At 37.4% G+C, this 19,979-nt stretch overlaps 1 protein-coding gene and 1 pseudogene across 4 annotated transcripts in view; both read right to left on the bottom strand.

Annotated features, from left to right (window-relative positions):
- Positions 1–19,912, bottom strand: part of LOC147827919 (tumor susceptibility gene 101 protein pseudogene) — a 30,086-nt pseudogene extending 10,174 nt beyond the window's left edge. The window contains exon 1 of the transcript XR_015451562.1: positions 1–19,912. This exon is cut by the window's left edge and continues 10,174 nt beyond it. The product of XR_015451562.1 is annotated as a tumor susceptibility gene 101 protein pseudogene (transcript).
- Positions 1–19,979, bottom strand: part of Sik2 (salt inducible kinase 2) — a 153,902-nt gene that overhangs the window by 72,078 nt on the left and 61,845 nt on the right. The window lies entirely within an intron of this gene.

Below are 19,979 nucleotides of genomic sequence, written 5' to 3'. Positions count from 1 at the left end.
CCATAACTAAGTCTAATTTTCTTATCTTCAAAATCTCATTGGAATGCTAATGTAATCCTGGAAATTTTCTGGTTATTTCTGGCACTGTAAATCAGTTAGTTATTTAAGATTACAGTTAGAGTAATAACTCTCCTGTTCTCTCAAATAATAGAAAAAGATAATGACTAGATCTTGGAACTAACAGAGTATAAATACATCATGATTATTCCTCTGCACCAAGTTTTACTTTCATATCATTTTATGCCTTTTCTATTGGCAAAGTTCTTACTTTTAGCCTAATGTAGTATTGTAAGTACAGAGTATTTAAAAATATTTTTTAAACAGGGGATATAACTGAAGCATCAAAATTTATTAATCTGATGTAAAAACCATGAGCATATCCTAAAACTGAGGAGAATGGGATTACAACAGTGAAAATTTAAACATTTGGATTTAAGTGCTACAACATGATTGAAATTAGAGGAAGTAAAAAGTACTAACAGCCTAAAACTTGATCATATTGCAAAAACACTACTGTTGCTGGCTCTTACTGCCATTTCCTTCAGCTTTTACAACTGTCTCTAATAGCCAGAAAATCTGTATTTTTTCACCTCTTACTTTCAAATGTAAGTACTTATCAGAAAACAACAGAGATGGATTTTGGCAAATTACCCTTCCAACCTCACCAAAGGTTTCAGTTAATTTTTTAGCAGATCAGGAAATAACATAAAGAACCAATACCCTCTTAGGAGAAAACACCCCTCATTCCTCTGTAACATCAGAATTTAACATAAAACTTACTGTAACCACGATGACTTTCAGCTTATTCCACAGATGAAATGAAATCTCTTACCTCCCCAAGATCTTCTTGCAGACTGGGGAGGAAGAAGTGCCAGTTTTTTTTTTAAATCTTAGAGATTCCAACAGAAAACAAACACAATGCTTGCTTCAGAGTCATTTATAAAAGCCTTCACCCTACCTATTTCATGCCAGAGAATGGTCAGGGTCACATTTTAAAGCTTCTCCCATGCTGCTGTTTGGAACTCTCCAAGGTTCTGACATTTAATGGTGGTCTACCACCCTAGAGATCAGTATTCAAAAAACTAAAGTTCACAGAAAACTAAATTCTAAGCATAGAAGTCCTTGGCCACTTAAAAATTCTTGTTTTGGATATCCTCCACCCACTTTGGCCTTACTTGAATCATTCTGTCCCATTCCTGGTCTACATCTGCCTGATGGCACCCCTGGTACATCATTAATTTCTATCAAATTTCTACAACACCTGGATCTGTTCCTTTCTTACTTCAACTATTTTCCCACATCCATTATTTTAGAAGTATAGAGTTCAATGGATTGTGGGACTGTGAGAGAGGTTTAATTTAACCTTGATTTGTTTGGTTAGATTAGAAGCACTGCAAATGGATAAAGTATCTCAAATGTGTAGTTTTTCTTTCTTTTTCTCCCTTCCTTCTCCCTCCCTCCTTCCCTTCCTTCATGTGTGTACACTATTTTGAGCAGAGAAACCAAAGGTAGTCTACAATTCTCCATCTACTCTCCCATTTCTCTAACCAGAGTTATATCCATGGAGGCTGGGTGGAGGGATAATGTTGGATAATGTTTTAAAGGTGTTACACTTAATCATAAAAGAACTCTTGGCTTTTATCTTACTCTCTTCCACACTGTAGCCTGCCCAACACCAGTATATGCTGCCCCAAGCTTTTCTTGTGGTGAAAATTATTCAGAAGACATGATTTCCTCCAAGAAACTTTAAAAATCATTCAAAAATTGTTTTGCAAGAAAATGAGGAAAAGGCAAAGTTATGTAGAATTAGCTCAAACATTAAGCTGATTAAAGAAGAGGAACTTTGATTTTATTTCTTAGGAATTCTGCACACTGCATGAAAAGTGGAAGGCAGAAGGCACTGTATAGTGTTTGGCAGAGAAAACAGAGGCCTGGTCTTGGTCTAGAATTTCCCTCCACTTATTCTCTGGAGGGATCATATCATGGTTGAGCACAAGCTCTAGAGTTATAGTACCTGGGTTTCAAATTCAGTGTCAGCATTCATTAGCTCTGTGACTGTAGTAGGTTATTTTCTGTGCCTGGGTGTCCTTCAGTGTAAACCAGAGATGATAAATACATCTACTTCAAAAGATTTTATGAGGATTAAATAATTAGGGTTAAACATTTAAAACAAAACCCAGTTCAGAGTGTCACCAATTTCTGTCAAATCTTCCCTTCAAAATTTACCCTGAAGCTGACTGCTTACCACTACCTGCACAATAACCTCCAGAGTGCAAGTCACCATCATCTCATGCCTATACTATGGCACTGCCCTAAACAGTAGCGGTTTCCACTCTAGTCTATTCTCCAAGCAGAGGTCAGAGGGATCACTGAAAAACTGTCACACCATGTCACTCCTCTGCTCAAAACTCCCTAATGGCTTCCACTCTCACTCAGCATAAAATCCCAAATTCTTATAGTCTATTAGACCCTACATGATCTTAACCATTTCTTATCCCTCCCCAGGTCTCACCTCTGCCATGTCCTACCATCATCTTCTCATTCTGCTTCAGTCATGCTACATTTCTACTTCAAAGTCTTTGCACAGCTGCTGCCTATCCTTAAATACCTATAAGGTGTGATTAAAACATATGGTGAATGTTTAAATTAAAAAAAATTATTACAGTAAAAGACACATTGTCAGTAATTCCCCTCAAAATGCTCCCCCCTTCACTTCAAACACACTTATCCCATCATTCTTGCCAATTTCTGAAGCAGTTCTGAAGTCCTCTTTCTTGAGTGTCTTTAATTGTACGTTGTGGCTGTCTCCATGTCTTAAATTGATTCAAAACATTTACCTTACATGGCCATTTTGATTTTGGAGGAGACCCAGAAGTCACAGAGTGCCACATTTGATGAATTTGTTGGCTGAGGACACACTTCCATGTTTTACTCAACAGAAATTACAGTATATGGTTGATCAGCAAGATGAGATAAAAAATGTTTAAATAACTTATTGTAGTTAAAGACACATTGCCATTAATCCCCTTCAAAATTCTCCCTCCACCATCTATTTTGAACACGCTTATCCTACTGTTCTTGGTATCATGTCTTTTACTATGGTAAGTTATTTTTAAAAAAAACACTGAGTGTATTTTCTGAACTCTCCTTGTACACTGTTTTCTTCCTAACTTGAGGTCTGCTTAAATCCACTCTAACCACCCTGTAACCACTATCCCATAGACTCTACATTTATCTTGCTTTACTTTTCTTTTAGCATTCTTCGCCATTTGATATTTTGTATATTTCTCTTTCTCTCTGTCTTAGGATTTAAATAAAATCTGGGAACTCAACTTATTTTTTTTTACCCCCTCTATATCTAAAACAGTGCTTGGCATATAATAAATGTGCAACAAACATTTATTGAATTGATGAATAAACAAATATTTGGTATTATCACTTCATCTATGAGAATTTTTGTTTCTTCTTCTTTTTGCAGTACTGGAAATGGGACCCAGGGTTGCTCTACCACTGAGCAGCAGCCCCAGCCTCTTTTAAATTTAGAGACAGGGTCTCACTAAGTTGCCCAAATAGGACTTGAACTTGCAATCCTCCTGCCTCAGCCTCTCAAAACATTGCTGAGATTATAGGCATGTACCACTGTATCTGGCTTGTGCCATCTTCTTTATACCAAATTATTCTAACAGCTTCCAAACAGGATTTTATGCTACCGAGCTCTCCTGTCTCCAGTTCATCCTATACATTACTAGATTTCTTTTCTGAAATGCTGCTTTCATAATGTTATTCTTCTACTCAAGAACATTCCTCTCTGATCTCATCAGTTGCCCAGTGTGCTCTGAAAGATGTGAATAAATGTACATAAAAAGAGACTGGGTGATTAGGACAGTTTAGAAAACACAGTATTAAAATGATGATTTACTACAGAAATCTCAGTCCTTAGTTTACCAATGTGCAATGAGAATCTCCAGGAAAAGGATATAATATACCCCTCTATTTGTCACTATAAAATCCTCTTTGAAGGAACATGGGAAGGACTTTTTTTCCTTTTTTTTTTTGGTACTGGGGATCGAACTCGGGACCTTGCACTTGCGAGGCAGGTGGCGGCACCACTGAGCTAAATCCCTGGCTCATGGCAAGGACTTTTGTGGAACACTGCTGTAAGAAATACTGGTCTGTAGAAGAATCTAATCCCATTTTCAAAAGTGACCATCAGGGCCCTAGGTAAAACTGAAAATAAGATAGTAGTCTTTGGTGCCCTTCCTGTTTTCTTTTTCTTTTTCTTTTTTTAATTATGCAACAAATTTTATTTAGCATAGTCAGTCCCAACATTCAGCACAAAAAGTTGACAGAGGATAGAAAATGCATTAATAAAAGCCAATCTTTACCCAAAGAAAACAGAAAATATATTATTGATTCAAAATATTTTACACTTGAATGATAAACTGCAATAACTTATTCTGGGCACCTACTGATTCAAGAGAAAGGAAGAGAAGAAAAGAATGCTCTAGAAGAGATCAATCTCCAGCTGGTGTCAGAAGTCAGTAGAGGTCACTAAGACCGGCAGTCTTTCTTGCTTTTTGCATTAGTGCCCTCAGCTGGAACTGTTTAAGGGACAGAAGACATATATGCTTCAGGAAGACATCCAGGTCTATGACTCCTCGCCTCAAGGCTTCTCCCAGGTATAAGATAGTGTCTTCAATAGCATTTTCCTCTGCATACAGATTGAGAATCTGTTTATATAGTGGGGCTGTGGGAATGATAACTTCATCAATATCATTGTTTTCAGATTGATTTTCCATTTTCTCCAGAGCAGAACTGAGTTCTTCATCCTTCTTTTTCAAAAGTTCTATGTTTTTATCAACTTTAGCTACTTCTTGATCTAAGCAGGTGACCATCTCTTCCAGTTTCTGGTGACCTTTCTTCAGGTCTTCCTCTGTTCGTTTTAAGGCATTAAGCTCTGCCTGGGCACAATCCATTTCTTCCTTCATTTGCCACCTTAGTTTGTCACTGACTGCTGAAATGAGAGAGGCCCGGATGGTGTCCTCACTGATGGTTCCATCTCTGCTGGGACCAACAGTGGTCACAGGAGGCTGGGAGGGGTACTGGGAGCTTGTTGTGGTAGGGTATGGACCACCAGGTGGGTAAGGACAGCCTGGGTAACCACTGGGATTAGGAGGATATCCAGGTGGGTATGTGGAGATTCCATCGGGCATGCCTGGCATGTAGGAGGTATTTGGTGGCCTTGTTGCCTGGTATGGTGGATAGGATGCTGAAACAGTAGGATGAGAGAAGACTGGAGGTTCATCTCCAAACACCACAATCATGACCTGAATAAGCCCCATCAAGTCTGACTGAGGGTGTTTCCATTCATGCAGGTAAGGGAGATATATTTTCCCATTTGCATTAACATGCTTTTCTGTTTTAATAGTCATTGAACTAGTAGGTTTAACAAAACAGATAGGGGGGTTATATGGGTATGTGTCCAGCAGCCATAGGCATATTGGAATATTATATGTATTACCTCTGTAAGGCACAGGAATTGTTCCAGTGAGGTTCATTAGTTCCCTAGAACTGCCATCATTAAAAACATATGAATCCAATACAGGTTTGAGATCTTTGTACAGAGTGATAACATGGACAGTTTCACGTACAGTTAGGTCTCTGTATTTGCACTTAGACAACATCTTCTTGAGCTGGCTCTCCGACATTGCCATGACGGCCACCCAGCGACTCGCGTCCTCGCTGGCAGAGGGTCAGCTGCTCTGGGGCTGCCCCAGACAATCGCACACCGAGTGGCCAGCCCCCCACCCCCTCACCGCTAACAGGAAGTCTGCCCTTCCTGTTTTCTATACTCATCCTTCTTCTACAGTTTTTCTTTCCCTCTTTCTTACGAAGGCTTATTAAGAAATGTTAGGCTGGTGGTATAGCTAAATGACAGAGCTCTTGCTTAGCATGTGCAAAGCCCTGGGTTTTATCCCTGGCACCTAACAACCAACCAATCAACCAACCAGTCTACCTCAAATTGCAAGTATTTTGGCATATATTTTTAAAAATAGAGGCTTTCTAGGCTTCTAATCTACTTTAGTTTTCTTTTTTCTTTTTTAGGGGGGTACTGGGGATTGAACTTGGGACCTTGCACTTGCGAGGTAGGTGGAAGAACCACTGAGCTAAATCCCTGGGTCTTCAGTTTTCTTTTTGATTATCTCCTTCTTCAATGTTTTGCTTACATACTATGCCAGAGAAAGTGCAGATACTCAATATTTTCATCTTAATAACTGGTGTGCATAAACTCAGCAAGATATATACCCTGCAAAGTGTGACTTTCCTTTGTAGAAATTAATTCTGAAAATCATATTAGACAATAAAGTTGAATGCTAAATCTATTAGCTTGAAGCTTTGGAAAGTTTATCTTTACTGGTACTGTATTCTTATATGGTATGTTCATTGTGAGCAAGGGATTTTTCCTAATGATGCTTCAATTGCAAAAATTTAACTTCACTGGCTATCAATAATTTTTATGATAATAGTAAGATGTACTATTTATTAAAATCAATACACTCATTACTGAAAATCTCTGAAGGACTCTATCCATAAGAATGTAAAGATGGATCCAATATATTTCATGGTATCTATCAGCCAGGCCCTTCAGGGGATTTTTTGCTCACAGTACAAAGTCGCTGTGTTTTATGTTACATATATACTGTATTAGTCAGCTTCATGCTACTCTAACAAAATATCTGATATAAATATTTAATTCAGAAAAGGTTTTTTTTTGGTTAGAAGTTCTAGTCCATAATTGAGTGATCTTGTTGCTCTGGGGGCCTCTGATAAAAGATGCACATCATGTGGGAAACACTTGGCAGAGGAAACTGTTCACCTTATGGCAGCTGGGAAGCAAAAGAGGAAAACAAGGAGATAATGGGGTCCAAATATTCCCATAGAGGGCACACTCCCAATAACCTAAGGACCATGGACAAGGTTTCACTTCCGGAAAGTTCTACCACCTTTCCAAAGCACTAAGCTGGAGGACAGCCTTTAATACATGGTACCTTTGAGGGTTCTTATCAAAACCACAGAATACACTATATATTAAGTATGTAGTACATGCTACATAGGTATGTATCTGATCCAAAGATAATTATAGTATACTGTCTTTCATCCTACTAGAACTCCAATTTTCTTCAGGTAAAATTCCCACAGTAACTTTCATTTTAAAAGAAAAGCTTATACACCAATCTGTGTGGACATATACCTTTAGGTCCTCACCAATAGAGTACTCTCCCTTCCATCCTCCAAGCATGTCTTCATTTACCACAGAGGAAAATGACCTCAATCCTAACTCCACAGATGGGCCTGATTAAGTTTCAGGGTTGTCCCACTTCCCTCCCAGTGATGGGTTTAGGGTGGTATATTCTGGTGGCTTCTCTTTCTCCAACAGAAATTATTAACCCAAACAGATCTCTAATAGCAAATCCAGCCAACAAAACCTGAGGGGAAATGTGCTCATTTTCAGGGCAGACTTTAGGAAAACATTTACACTTTTGAGAAACATCCACAGAAAGAAATGGTTACCTTCTGTTATCTTTGGATGTGATGCTTGGACCTACATAGCCATTTTATTAAAGTTAAAGCTAATACTAAAGATGGCAAAATGAACGGATGCAAACAATCTAAGATTCTTGACAATACCATCAAGTCTCCAATCAAGTAACTCCAAAGGATGCCCTTCCTGCCAATTTCCTGTTATAACAGACAATACATTTCCTCATTTCTCTACCAATTTAAGTCAAGTTTTATTACCTGTAATTGAAAAGCTGCTGGATCAGAAGGGATACTGTGACTTGGACTGAAAATTGAGTTGAATCAGATTTCTTCTATTATGAAAATTAAGTTATGAGAAACTGAAGGGAAAAGAGTATATAAAAAGAAGGAACTTGGGCCAGGGATTTAGCTCAGTGGTTCCACCGCCTGCCTTGCAAGGGCAAAGACCTGAGTTTGATTCCCGGTACAAAAAAAAAAAAAAGCAGATAAAGGAAGCCAGCTAAGATAAATCTGTATGTGGCAGAAGCAGAGTAGACATTAGAAAACAAGATTACTTATTTAAGAAAAAGATATCTTGAGGGCCGGGGATTTAGCTCAGTGGTTTTGCCGCCTGCTATGTAGGCGCAAGGACCCAAGTTCAATCCCCAGTACCAAAAAAAAAAGAAAAAGAAAAAGACATCTTGGTGTGCTGAAGGGGGGAGGTGGGGCACGTGCTGCACCCAGCCTGACCCCCAGCACCACTCTGTGGGCCAAGATCAGCCACCATCAAGGCGATTCTCAACTTCAATAACCATGGGAAGTCATGGCTTTCCAAAGTTCTACCAGCCTTACAGTGAAGATACACAACAGCAAATCATCAGGGAGGCTTTCCATTTGGTGTCTAAGAGAGATGAAATGTTTATAATTTCCTAGGAGGAATATTATTAATTAGAGGATCTGACAACAAACTGATTTATAAACATTATGCATCACTATTATTCTGTCTTCTGTGTAGATTCTTTAGAAAGTGCATTTTAGAACTAATTCAAGTGTTTGTGGAAACATCAGATAAATGTTTTGAAGATGTCTGTGAATTGAATGTAATTTTCCATGTAGACAAAGTTCACAATATTCTTATAGAAATGGTAATGGGGGTAATGGTACTGGAGACCAACATGAATGAATCTGTTGTACAAATTGATGCACAAAATAAACTGATGAAATTTGAGGCTGGCTTAGCAGGAGCTCCAGCCCATGCTGTATCAGCTATAAAGAATATAAATCTTCCTGAGATTCCAAGAAATATTAACATTGGTGACTTGTATTAAAATGCAAAACTTGCCTTCTTTAAATAAAATATTAAAAAGACCATTCCCAGGTAAAACCTAGGGGGAAAATCATCTAAGTTTACCATACAATTGTTTACCAAAAATATAGAAAAGTCTTAACTTTCTTTGCTTTAAATCAAGGTACTATATAGAAGTTGTGTAAAATCAGTATGGAGATTCATTGTTGCTTTTCTTGCCCAGTGATTTTAAAGAAATTAAATAGTTCCAATGTGATTTCTTTTTCTTTTCAAAACTGCAATCATATGCCCACCTAAAGCATGCCTCTATATATTGGCTATTACAGTATCTCAATAAGAGATTTAAAAAAAACTACGTACAACCCAAAATGTTAGTGTTTTGTATGGATCACAAGTGCAACATTCTTTAATTCTATTTGTCACAATCGTTATTTAAAGAACCAAGTATGTATTTGCATGAAAATATTATGACTTTTTCCTTTTAGTTTAAATAAACTCCAAGGTAACTGGATTTCTATAGCACCTTTCTGTCTGCCTGGTATCTACTACAGCAATCATTTTATTTTACAACCCTCTGACTCAAGAAAGTAAATAAAAGTATATTTTATCACTGTTAAAGAGATAAGCTTTCTAGTTCCCATGATACCTTAGCTAAGCTACATTTCTTACCCTTGAATTATCATAAGACATCACTGTAGCCTTATACTGTACTGTACTGCTCTTCATAAGAGTTAGGTTGAGTGTGTGCACTGCCACTTAATTAGAACATATAGGGAGAGATGGAAAGGCAAAAATCAAATTAGACTAAAATTGCAAATGAAAAGAGCCAATAATAACAGAGGACAGAATAAAGAATGGCTCCAATGATAGTAAAATTTGACCAAGACTATAAAAGTAAATTTATCATATATCATTACCAAACAATTCCCCGAAAGGGAACAAACTACTAAGTATCAAAGACATTCCATAGATAGCGAAAAAGTATTCAGATCCAGCATTAGATTTTTAAATCCTTTCCTGACATATTTTTCTACCTTTCACTTACTCTTATGCTTTTGGCAAAGAGTGCCAAAGCTTGACATTTTCTCTCTGCAGTCTTTCTCCCATCTGGTGCTTCTCTGTTCTACTTTCTCTTCCCCAAAATGAGTTCTGTCAATATTACCTCACATTAGTTCTGACCGTATTTCACTTCAGTTTCTGTCAAGGTAGTCATTATGGCTCTGTTACCTCCCAATTCCAGTTAATCTAAAGCAGAGAATACATCATTCCTTTATTTAAACTTCCAACAGGCCTTACATGCCTATGACATTAATTAAGCCCAGGTTATTCCTTAGCCTAGTTAATATACAGAACGTCTCTCCATCGTGCATAGTTTCAGTCTGTCTTTTAGGCCCTTACTCTCTCTTCCTATTACTATCTCCTCCTACTATCTTTTCTGCTCCCCATTTACTCCAGTCAATGTGAACAGCTTTGTTCTCCATACAAATCTCTTAATTTTTAAATTTTGTACTTTAGCTCATGCTTTTACCTTCATCTGGAACTTGCCCCCTCCACACACATGCACAATCTAAATTCTCTTTCACCTTTGTAGGAGCAATAGATTTTTAGAAATAGCTGATTAATAGTATCAGCATATGAATGAATCAGAATATGGATATGCAAAATTATTTTTGGGACTACAAAAGTCAGCAGTACTGTGCCAAAACAGAAATAACATGTAACCCAAAAAGAAGTTTATCAGAAAGGACAGCAGCAATTCAGGTACTGTATTTTCCAAAGGTAACAGTCAAGAAGACCAAATGCTTTTAGTACCCCTTCAAATTCCAACTCAGATGCCATCTTATTCAAACAATCCTGCCTTGCTCTTTCAGCTTAATTATTGTTACAAGAATATGACTGTTATTCCAAAATACTTGAAAGCCAAAACAAAACAACAAAAAAAGAAAACCCACATCTTATTTAAATTGTACTCCACAGTACTATGAATGATTTATCAGTAATAAATAGTCAGTAAATATATGCATAAATTTATTTTTTTGCATAAATTATTCTTAGGCTACTGAAAAATAAAAAGGACAGTGAAGTTTCCTTTTCTACTTTCAGATTAAAATAAGGGTTTCTACTCTCTTTCAGGTGGAATTTCAGTTAGCTAACAGTCCAGTTTAGAGTGAGCTATGGTTTGAATGTGTTGCCTCCAAAATTCAGTGTTGGAACTTACTGGTGAATGTGAAGGCGCTAGGAGACGGGGCCTTTACAAGGTAGGCACATCATGAGTGCTCCTTTCCTCAGAATGAGAGTGAGACCCTTACAAAAAAGGCTTCCTGCAGCCTTATGTCTCAGGCCCTTCTGTCATCCACCATTTGAGGATTCAGCACTCTTTCCCACCAGACTATGCAGCCCTCACTGGAGGGTGGGGACTTTCCAGATTCCAGAACTAGGAGAAATTAGATTCTGTTCTTTATAAATTACTCAGCCTGAGATATTATTATTATTATTATTATTATTATTATTATTATTTTTTGGTACCAGGGATCGAACTCTGGACCTTGTGCCTGCAAGGCAGGAAGTGGAATCGCTGAGCTAAATCCCTGGCCCAGTCTGATGTATTATTATAGCAATGCAGAACAGAAAAGATAGGGTATATCTATATACCTATGCAAATGTGTAATGATAACACATTAAGGGAAAAATACAAATTTGTAAGAAAATTCAGCAAGTAAGTAGGAATTGTGCAACTAGCTTATTAGCAACTCAAGTTGGAATTTCTTTTCTTTTTTTTTTAGTACCGGGGATTGAACTTGGGACCTTGCACTCTGGAGGCAGGCGCAGGAACCACTGAGCTAAATCCCGGCCCGTTAAGTTGGAATTTCATAGACTGACATAGTTTATTTGGAATGCCAAGATCACTAAAAATAAACACTATATATTATCTGTAAGCACAATGTAAAACAAAATTTCAGATCAAACATTTCAGAATAATTAACAAATGGATTTCAAAAACAAATTGAATAGGCTATTTTGTATTAGGAATCACTTGTTCCTGTGTCTTTCCATTAACCTCAATGAGTTTTTCTCAAAAGAGATTTTTTAGGGCCAGGGATTTAGCTCAGTGGTTTCACCATGGGCTGCGCAAGCGCAAGGACCTGAGTTCTATTCTCGCGACCAAAAAAAAGAGATTTTTAAAAAATGGTGACAACTACTGTCTGTCATCTTCATGGAATAGTAAGGAATTGGCGAGTTATACATATAGATAGACTAGCTTGAAGTGACATAATAACCAAGACACAAGTATTCTTACGTTAAGGCCTTATTTGACAACTGAACAAAATTAGCTGCATATAAGTATGTTTAGAATATTAAACCTTCTTGATAAAGTGAAAAAATAACACATTCCCTGGTAAATGAATAACTAGATCTATTATTAATAGGAAAATGGTTAAAATCAATATAAATAAGTTCTTGGCCAGGTCTATCTTGGTCCACAGACATGCTATCTCAGTTCATAACAGTAATTATCAGTGATAGAGTCAATTCTTTCAATCCTTTAATAAACATTTACAGAGTATCTACAATATTCTGTGAGATAAGCACTCTGCTAGGTACTGGAGATATAAATATAAATAAAAAACACTCTTTGTCCCCAAGGAGTTTGGCCTAGCAGAGGAGACAGATCTATAAGCATATAATTATAACAGTAAGTATAGCACTGAGCACTATGTGCAGGCCATCATAGGACCACAGTAAAGGGACTTCTGTCTAGCCTACTGAGAGTGAATGAATCAAGAGGGGCCTCTCAGGCCACTGTTCCTTAATAACATTCATCACTGCTATTATTATCATAATCAAAAGCTTCTATAGACGGTAAAAAATGCAGTAGATTTCCCACACAGATTCTAAGCAATTGTTAATACAACAAATTGAAATTAAAAATTATTGCTATCCATTGACCTAAATAAAGAAGTTTAAGATTTCAGATTTTACTGGTAAACAACGTAACCAAGGGAAGAGGAAAAAATTGTTTTTCAACATTTAAGCAAAAAAAAAAATCAAAACTCTCTTTCATATATTATTTATATCTATTTCAGGAACAACTGATAAATTATTGTACTGTAGAATAATACTCTATGTATCTGATTAAATTTTCTCTCAAAGGTATGATTGCAATGTATTCTGAAATCAGATTTCACACTTGTGACTACCTTCTAAAGTACAGCAACTCTCCAGTAAAATATAAAACTAGGCTCCACCTGGGGAGGGGAATTTCACTTCATGTACCTCATAGTCACATTCTCCATGAAGCTTTTATACAGTGTTCCTCTAAAAGTATGAAGCTGATGGTTGTACAGATTCTTAAGACACAACAGATGGATATGGTTAGTGAAACATGATTAAGACTCAGGAGAAGAGGCAGTTGATGACAAGCAGAAAAATGTACAATTCTCACTTGCATTTAGGCGTAGGGAACTAATTTAAAAGCTACTTAAGATGCCCATCTTAGAATTGTAAAACAACACTTTAAAAAAGTCACTTTATACTGATTAAACAAAGCACAATGTTAAAACATTTATTCTGATTTGAAATAATTTAGTTTTTATAATTTAGCTATATAGACAGAACTATGTATAAACAGGATACAAAATGACAACACCTTACAACTAAGTAAATGTTAAGAAATAAGTAAAGAAAGAGGCACGCTGTCAGTACCTGTTTTGGCCAAACAATCTGCCAAGAGTCAAACACAGTTTGAATTATAGTGCTTTGTATCTTACAATATTTTATACTGCAAAAATTAAAAACCATTTTTTTTTTTTTGGTACCGGGGATTGAACTTGGGACCTTGCGCTTTTGAGGCAGGCACCGGAACCACTGAGCTAAATCCCCAGCCCAAAAATTAAAAGCCTATAGCACAAAAAACTACATAACAGAGACTTCAGTCAATAAAATATATTGTAAAGAAAAAAAAAGGAAATCAGTTACTGTAACTGTGGCATATTTTTTCCATAAAATTCACCCAGTTGAGCTTCTAAGAACTTCAAATGCATTAATTTTGCATTGAAAATATAGTAACACAACATAAATTCTTTGGGGGATTTGAACCAGGGCCTTCGCAGTGAGAAGAAATTCTTTAAGAGGGAATAATACTATTATTGTTATGGAGTAGAAAAATATTTATTAATATATACTTTAATATGTTATCTCTAAACAGTTTCTCTTTTTGCTTTCCTCATAACCTTTGCTTCAAATTCTTAACAATGGATCCCATGTTAAAATTAATTTTTGAATTCTAAAACACAGATACACAAATGCCAAGGAATGGCCAATCAATAAAATGGAATAAAGCAAAGTGAAATAAAAGAGCTGTTCAAACTATATAAATTTTAGATAGCAAGGAATGGAAGGAGCCAATCTGAGAAAGAAGAAAGACAACTTGTCACAGAAACTTCCTAGCAATGCTAGAATTACAGACGGCACATTTTGGCACCAGCACTATAACTAGATCGAATCTACTTCAGATCTGATTGTTTGGCATAATTCTGCATCCTACTGCTATAGCTGACCACTCCACACTGTTTTAAGTTCTTAGAAAGCTTCTCTGTGAGGCAATATGCACAATCATGGCTGGATCTAATTTGGCCTCCTGGTGAGGAAAATAAGTCTTCTTTTTAAATTTTTTTGGTTTTTGAGACAGGGTCTCTGTTATGTAGTTTAAGCTGGCCTTGAACTCTGTTAGCCTAGTCTGGCCTCAAATTCATGGCTATCCTTCTGCCTCCCGAGTGCTGGGATTATAGGGCTGAACCATCACATCCAGCAATGAGGCTTCTTTAAACCACAATTTTAGGGAGCCCTTGTCTGAAGTTTTTGTTCCTATCAAAATGACAATTTTGGCCCGGGGTAAATCCCAGCTGCCTGCTTCACAAGTTCAAGGATCCGAGTTCGATCCCCAGTACCAAAAAAAAAAAAAAGACAATTTCCTTTCCCACCACTCTTCTCACTGGATCTTCTCTTTTCTCCTGGAGTAACTCTTCTGGGGTCAGGGAGGTTAGTTGGTATGAGGACTGAGGGTCTGGTTACTGAGCATTTCTAAGTTAAGAAAGAAGGATAAAAGGCTGTTTTTGTTATTCTATAGAACAATCCATAAATGACAGCAGGCAAAATCAATCTGAAGTGACTTATTTTTATGTCAGGTACTGAAGAATCTCCAATTAACCTGTCTTTTCATAACAGAAGTAGCAACGTCTTTCCCAATTCCTCTACTGCCGGATGGCTTCCTCTCCCACACTCTTTCTTCTTGGAACTGGGGATTGAACCCAGGGCCTTTATAATGAGCTACAACCTCAGCTCTTTTTTAAAAATTTGAGACAGGGTCTCATCAAGTAGCTAAATGGACCAGATTGGGCTCAAACTTGCAATCTCCCTACCTCAGCCTCCCAGAATGCTGAGATTACAGGTATGCATCACCACTTCTAGCTGGATGACCTTGAAGTGGCTCTTCTGGTTGAGGAGAAAGGTAGCTGATACCAGGGGTGAGGGTCAAGTTCCTGAGGCCTCCTACCTGCACTGCTGAGCAGAAAGGGTGACAAGTTAGGCCAGGTATAGTAGTGCATACATGTAATCCCAGCACTCTGGAGGGTGAGGCAAGAGGATTGCCATGAATTTGAGGGCAGCCTAGGCTCCATAGTGAGTTCAAGGCTAGCTTGGACTGGTTAGTGAGGAGAGAGAGAGGGAGAGACAGAGAGAGAGAGAGGGAAAGAAAGAGTAAGAGGCTCCTGCATCTTCCTGGAAATTTTCCTCTGGAGAGCCTCAGAATTGAAGGCTGGGTCAAAACTTCAGTGGCTAGTTCACAGAAGCCAAGCCACAGTTTGAAGCTCCTCCTGGAACTGAAGGTGTAGGCAAGAAGGTGTGTTCTAAGGTTTCAAACTGCTAAATGCTGCAGTTCATTTTGGGAATCTAAGAATTTTATGAGGAAAAAAAAGTGAGAGAACTAGACATTTATTAAGATTAGTTTAAGAGATAAAATACAAGAAGGAATACCACATTCAGTCTAAGAATACAATTCATTTAAGGAAAGAGACAAATGGCTGAAATAAATTGTTTCAGCCTTACGATACAGATGGAGCAAGATGTTAATAGAGATGGAACAATTAGTACCCCACTCTGTCCCATCTAGCAGGAATTAACTTATTTTACTTCCTCCTCCTTTCCTTTTTCCTTCTTGGGGCAGGGTGGGGGGTGACTGGGGATTGAATGCAGAGCCTTGGCACTGAGCTACATCCACAGCCCTCCCCCTTTTTTAAGACAGGGTCTTGTTAAGTCACTAAATTGTCCAGGGTAGGTTTGAACCAGGGCTCCTGTAAGCTGTAGCCTTCCACAGCTAACTTCTCTAAAGCACTGTCCTATTCCTTTTAAATTCAGACTAATGTCCTTCAAACCCTCTATACCACAATCTGTATTTTCCAATGATGCAAACACTGCCAGCCCATATGAAACTTATACTTCCACAATTTCACATGTTTATTCCTATCAGGAATATTATTCATCCTCCTACTCATCTGTCCTTATTTTTTGTCTTTACATACTCTGACTAGGTAGCAATATAGGATAGTGCAGAGGTTCTCACATATTAGTGTCCATAACGCTCTCCTTAGGAAGCTTGTTAAAATGCAGAGGCCTCGATCAATACAGAGCCCTGGACCTTATACCCAAGTAATCCAATTCAGCAGGTTTGCAATAGGACTGAGAGGCCTTTTCATATAACTACTTATAATTTCAATGTTTGTAGTCTACAAAACTACAAACATTGTAATGGTTAAGGGTATGCATTTTTAAATCAAGACACACTGAGACTGATTTAATCAAGACTACTTCTATTTATTACCCGAAGTACCATGAGTAAATTTACTTTGCAACTCTGAGTCTCCCTTTTCTTATCTGTATGAGGATAATGGTAACACACGTATCTATATGAGGTTTAAATATGAAAAGACATACAAACTGATTGTTAAGATTACCGAGCACATTGGGCCGGGGATTTAGCTCAGTGGTTTTGCCGCGTGCTGTGCAAGTGCAAGGACCTGAGTTCGATCCCCGGTACCAAAAAAAAAAGATTACCTAGCACATGGTAATTACCCAATAAATGCTAACACTATTATTAGCATTATTAACAAATTTTGAAATTGCATTTTCTAATCAAGGCAATCTGAATCTGGTTAGTTGTTTCTCTAAGAAAAAATATTAATTAAATACCCAATTATATGTATTTAAATCACTCTTATTCACATCTAAGTAATCCTTGTTTTTCATGATAGCTTCCTTAAAACTGGAGTGGTGTCTTAAAAGGAAGCCCCATGATGATATTAACAAAATTCAGTCTGTCACTAGAATTCTTGGCAAAACTGCAAAGAAGGAGATATGATTTTGGTGCTCTACTAGTTCCTGTCATTCCTCCAAGAAATAAGTGTTCTAACTGACTATTAAAGACATTCAAAGTCAGAAGTAATTAATTTTGATCATAACTCCCTAGCCACTAACTTCTCATACATTTAGTATACCCAGTGACAAAATTTAAAGTTACATGTATCTTTCAGTGTTAACTCAGGATTATTGTTTTATACATGTACATATGTATACATGTATGTGTGTATATATATGTAATTTTTTTCTTTTGTTCCTTCTTTTTGTGTTTTATATTTCTGTTCTTCCTCTCTCCCTTTCTTCTTTGTAGTGCCAGTGATCAAACCAAGAGACTACACATTCTGGGCAAGCATTTTATCACTGAGCTACACCACAAAACCTTTTTCTTCTGTATGTTTTCCAGTGTACACTTAATAAACTTGATGAATTTTTAAAGAAACTGTTGAGTTGAGATCTTAAAAGCACTGTGGCTGGGCTTCTGGGCCGCCATAGCACCACTCCCAGTGCAGAGGAGGTGAGCTGGTCCCAGCACCCAAGAGGAGGCTTCTGGGCCACCATAGCACCGCTCCCAGCACAGAGGAGGTGAGCCGCCCGGGCCGCAGCAGCACCTCCCCCTACCGTCATCGAAATGACAAGACATGTAAACAAATCTCTTAACTAGACTTCCAGATCACCTACAGCAATCCCAAAAGGAAACAAGATGGAACACTCTGATACTTAACCATCTGGACTCCCTGATCTGGCAAGAAAAGAGGACATGGAAAAAATGAAATCAGAAATAATTTCTCAGATAGCAGCAGAGATTGTGCCCATAGTGAAAGACATGATTAATAAATCCAGAGAGGACACATAAAAAAATAGGAGTATCTGAGGAACATGATGGAATTCCAACATAGGAGACAAATGGAATCCATAAAATAGATGCAAACAGATTTCCAGAAAAATTAAAAACTCTATTGAGGGCCAGGGATTTACCTCAGTGGTTCTGCCGACTGCCCTGCAAGCGCAAGGACCTGAGTTCGATCCCTGGAACAAAAAAAACAAAACAAAACTCTATTGAAAGCTTACCCAGCAGAATGAGCCAATGTGAGGGCAGATTTCAGATATAGAAGATAAGATTGCAATTAGTGACCAGGAAAAGAAAAATTGCTTTAAAATTGTAAGGGACCACGAGAAATCAATCCAGCAGCTGTTAGATGATGCAAAGAAGAATAACATAAGACCAATCAAAGTCAACGAAGAAATAGGAGAGCGTGCAGATGACATAAAAACACTGTTCATATAAGTGATGTCAGAAAAAAATCCAAAGTGGGGGAAAAGAACTTGATATACAGATAAGTGAGGCATATAGTACTCCACCTACCCTTGATCAAAAAAAAATACACATAGGCATATAATAGTTAGGATTCCAGAAGCCCAACAGAAAAGCAAAATTCTACAAGCAGTGAGAGAAAAGAAACAAATCACATACAAAGGAAAGCCCATCAGAATCACAGCAGACTTTCAACGTAAACTCTCAAGGCAAGAAGAGCTTGGAGTGACGTATTTCAAGCCCTAAAGGAAAACAGCCTCTAACCCAGACTGCTGTAACCTGCAAGATTATCTTTCAAAATTGATGGAGAAATAAGATACCTTCATGACAAACAGTACCTTCATGAATACCAAACCAGCACTTCAAAAAATTTCAGATAATATTCTAGGAAAAGACAACAAGGATCACAACCCCAGGAAGCCCAGTAGAATGAATCCATTGGGCGCAACAAGAAATTAAATGCAAAGGGGGAGAATCCAACAAACAGAAAAAGTCTTGACAAGGATAAGTCAATATGTATGAGTTATACCATCAATGTTAATGGTCGCAATTCACCAATCAAAAGAAATATGCTGCATACAAGAAACACACTTAATTCAAAAAGAAACTTACAGTCTGAAAGTTAAAGGGTGAAAAGCAATACTCTATGTGACAGGAACCCGAAAAAAAAAGCAGGAGTAGCTATCCTCTTTGCAGATCAAGTGGATTTCAAATGAAAATCTGCAACACTCTAGTCCCAAGAATTTCAGATAAGGGACAGTCAACTTGTATGTACAAATCTATTGTGAACATGTATTTTCATTCCTCTTAAGTAAAAACTTAAGAACAGAACTGTTGGTTCTTAACAGTAATACAAGAAATTTCTATATTGTTTTCCAAAATGGTTTTATCATTTCACATTCACATTAGCAGTATTAGAAAGTTCTAACTGGTTCAAACCTAAGCTGACATCTGTTCTTTTAAAACTTTTAACTTCATCTCCCTAATGAGTGTATAATGTGATCTTGTTATTGCACTGATTACTTTTTTTCTGATTGTAGTGTTGCACACCTGTCCTTGTGCTGTACTAGCTACTTATCATCTTCTTGTGTCTACTTTTTAATTGGGTTGTCTATTAATGAGCTGTAAGAGTTCTTTATATATTCTGGCCATAGGTTATAAGTATCATAAATAATGGTCTGTTTAAGGACTACTTTTCACTTTCTTTTTTTTTTTTCTTAAATTCTTTTATTGGTACATTTTGGGTATACAACACAATTACATTTCTCATTGGGAACTTGAACCTTTACATGATGCATCTTGGTTCTTATTTTTACCCCATTCCTAGCCCTCCCTTCACCCCCTCCACCCTTCCCTATCCACAAAGACTTAATTTCCATTTTGTCCATTTCTCATCATTTTTCCTTTCCCTTCCTTCCTCTTCCCTGC

This window comes from Heterocephalus glaber, unplaced genomic scaffold (genome assembly GCF_053883595.1).
Source record: "Heterocephalus glaber isolate CG9 unplaced genomic scaffold, H.glaber_assembly_v1.0 deba00001429, whole genome shotgun sequence".
Lineage (NCBI taxonomy): Eukaryota > Metazoa > Chordata > Mammalia > Rodentia > Bathyergidae > Heterocephalus > Heterocephalus glaber.
Note: the sequence above shows the minus strand (reverse complement) of the source record. Positions and strands in the feature narration are given on the sequence as shown.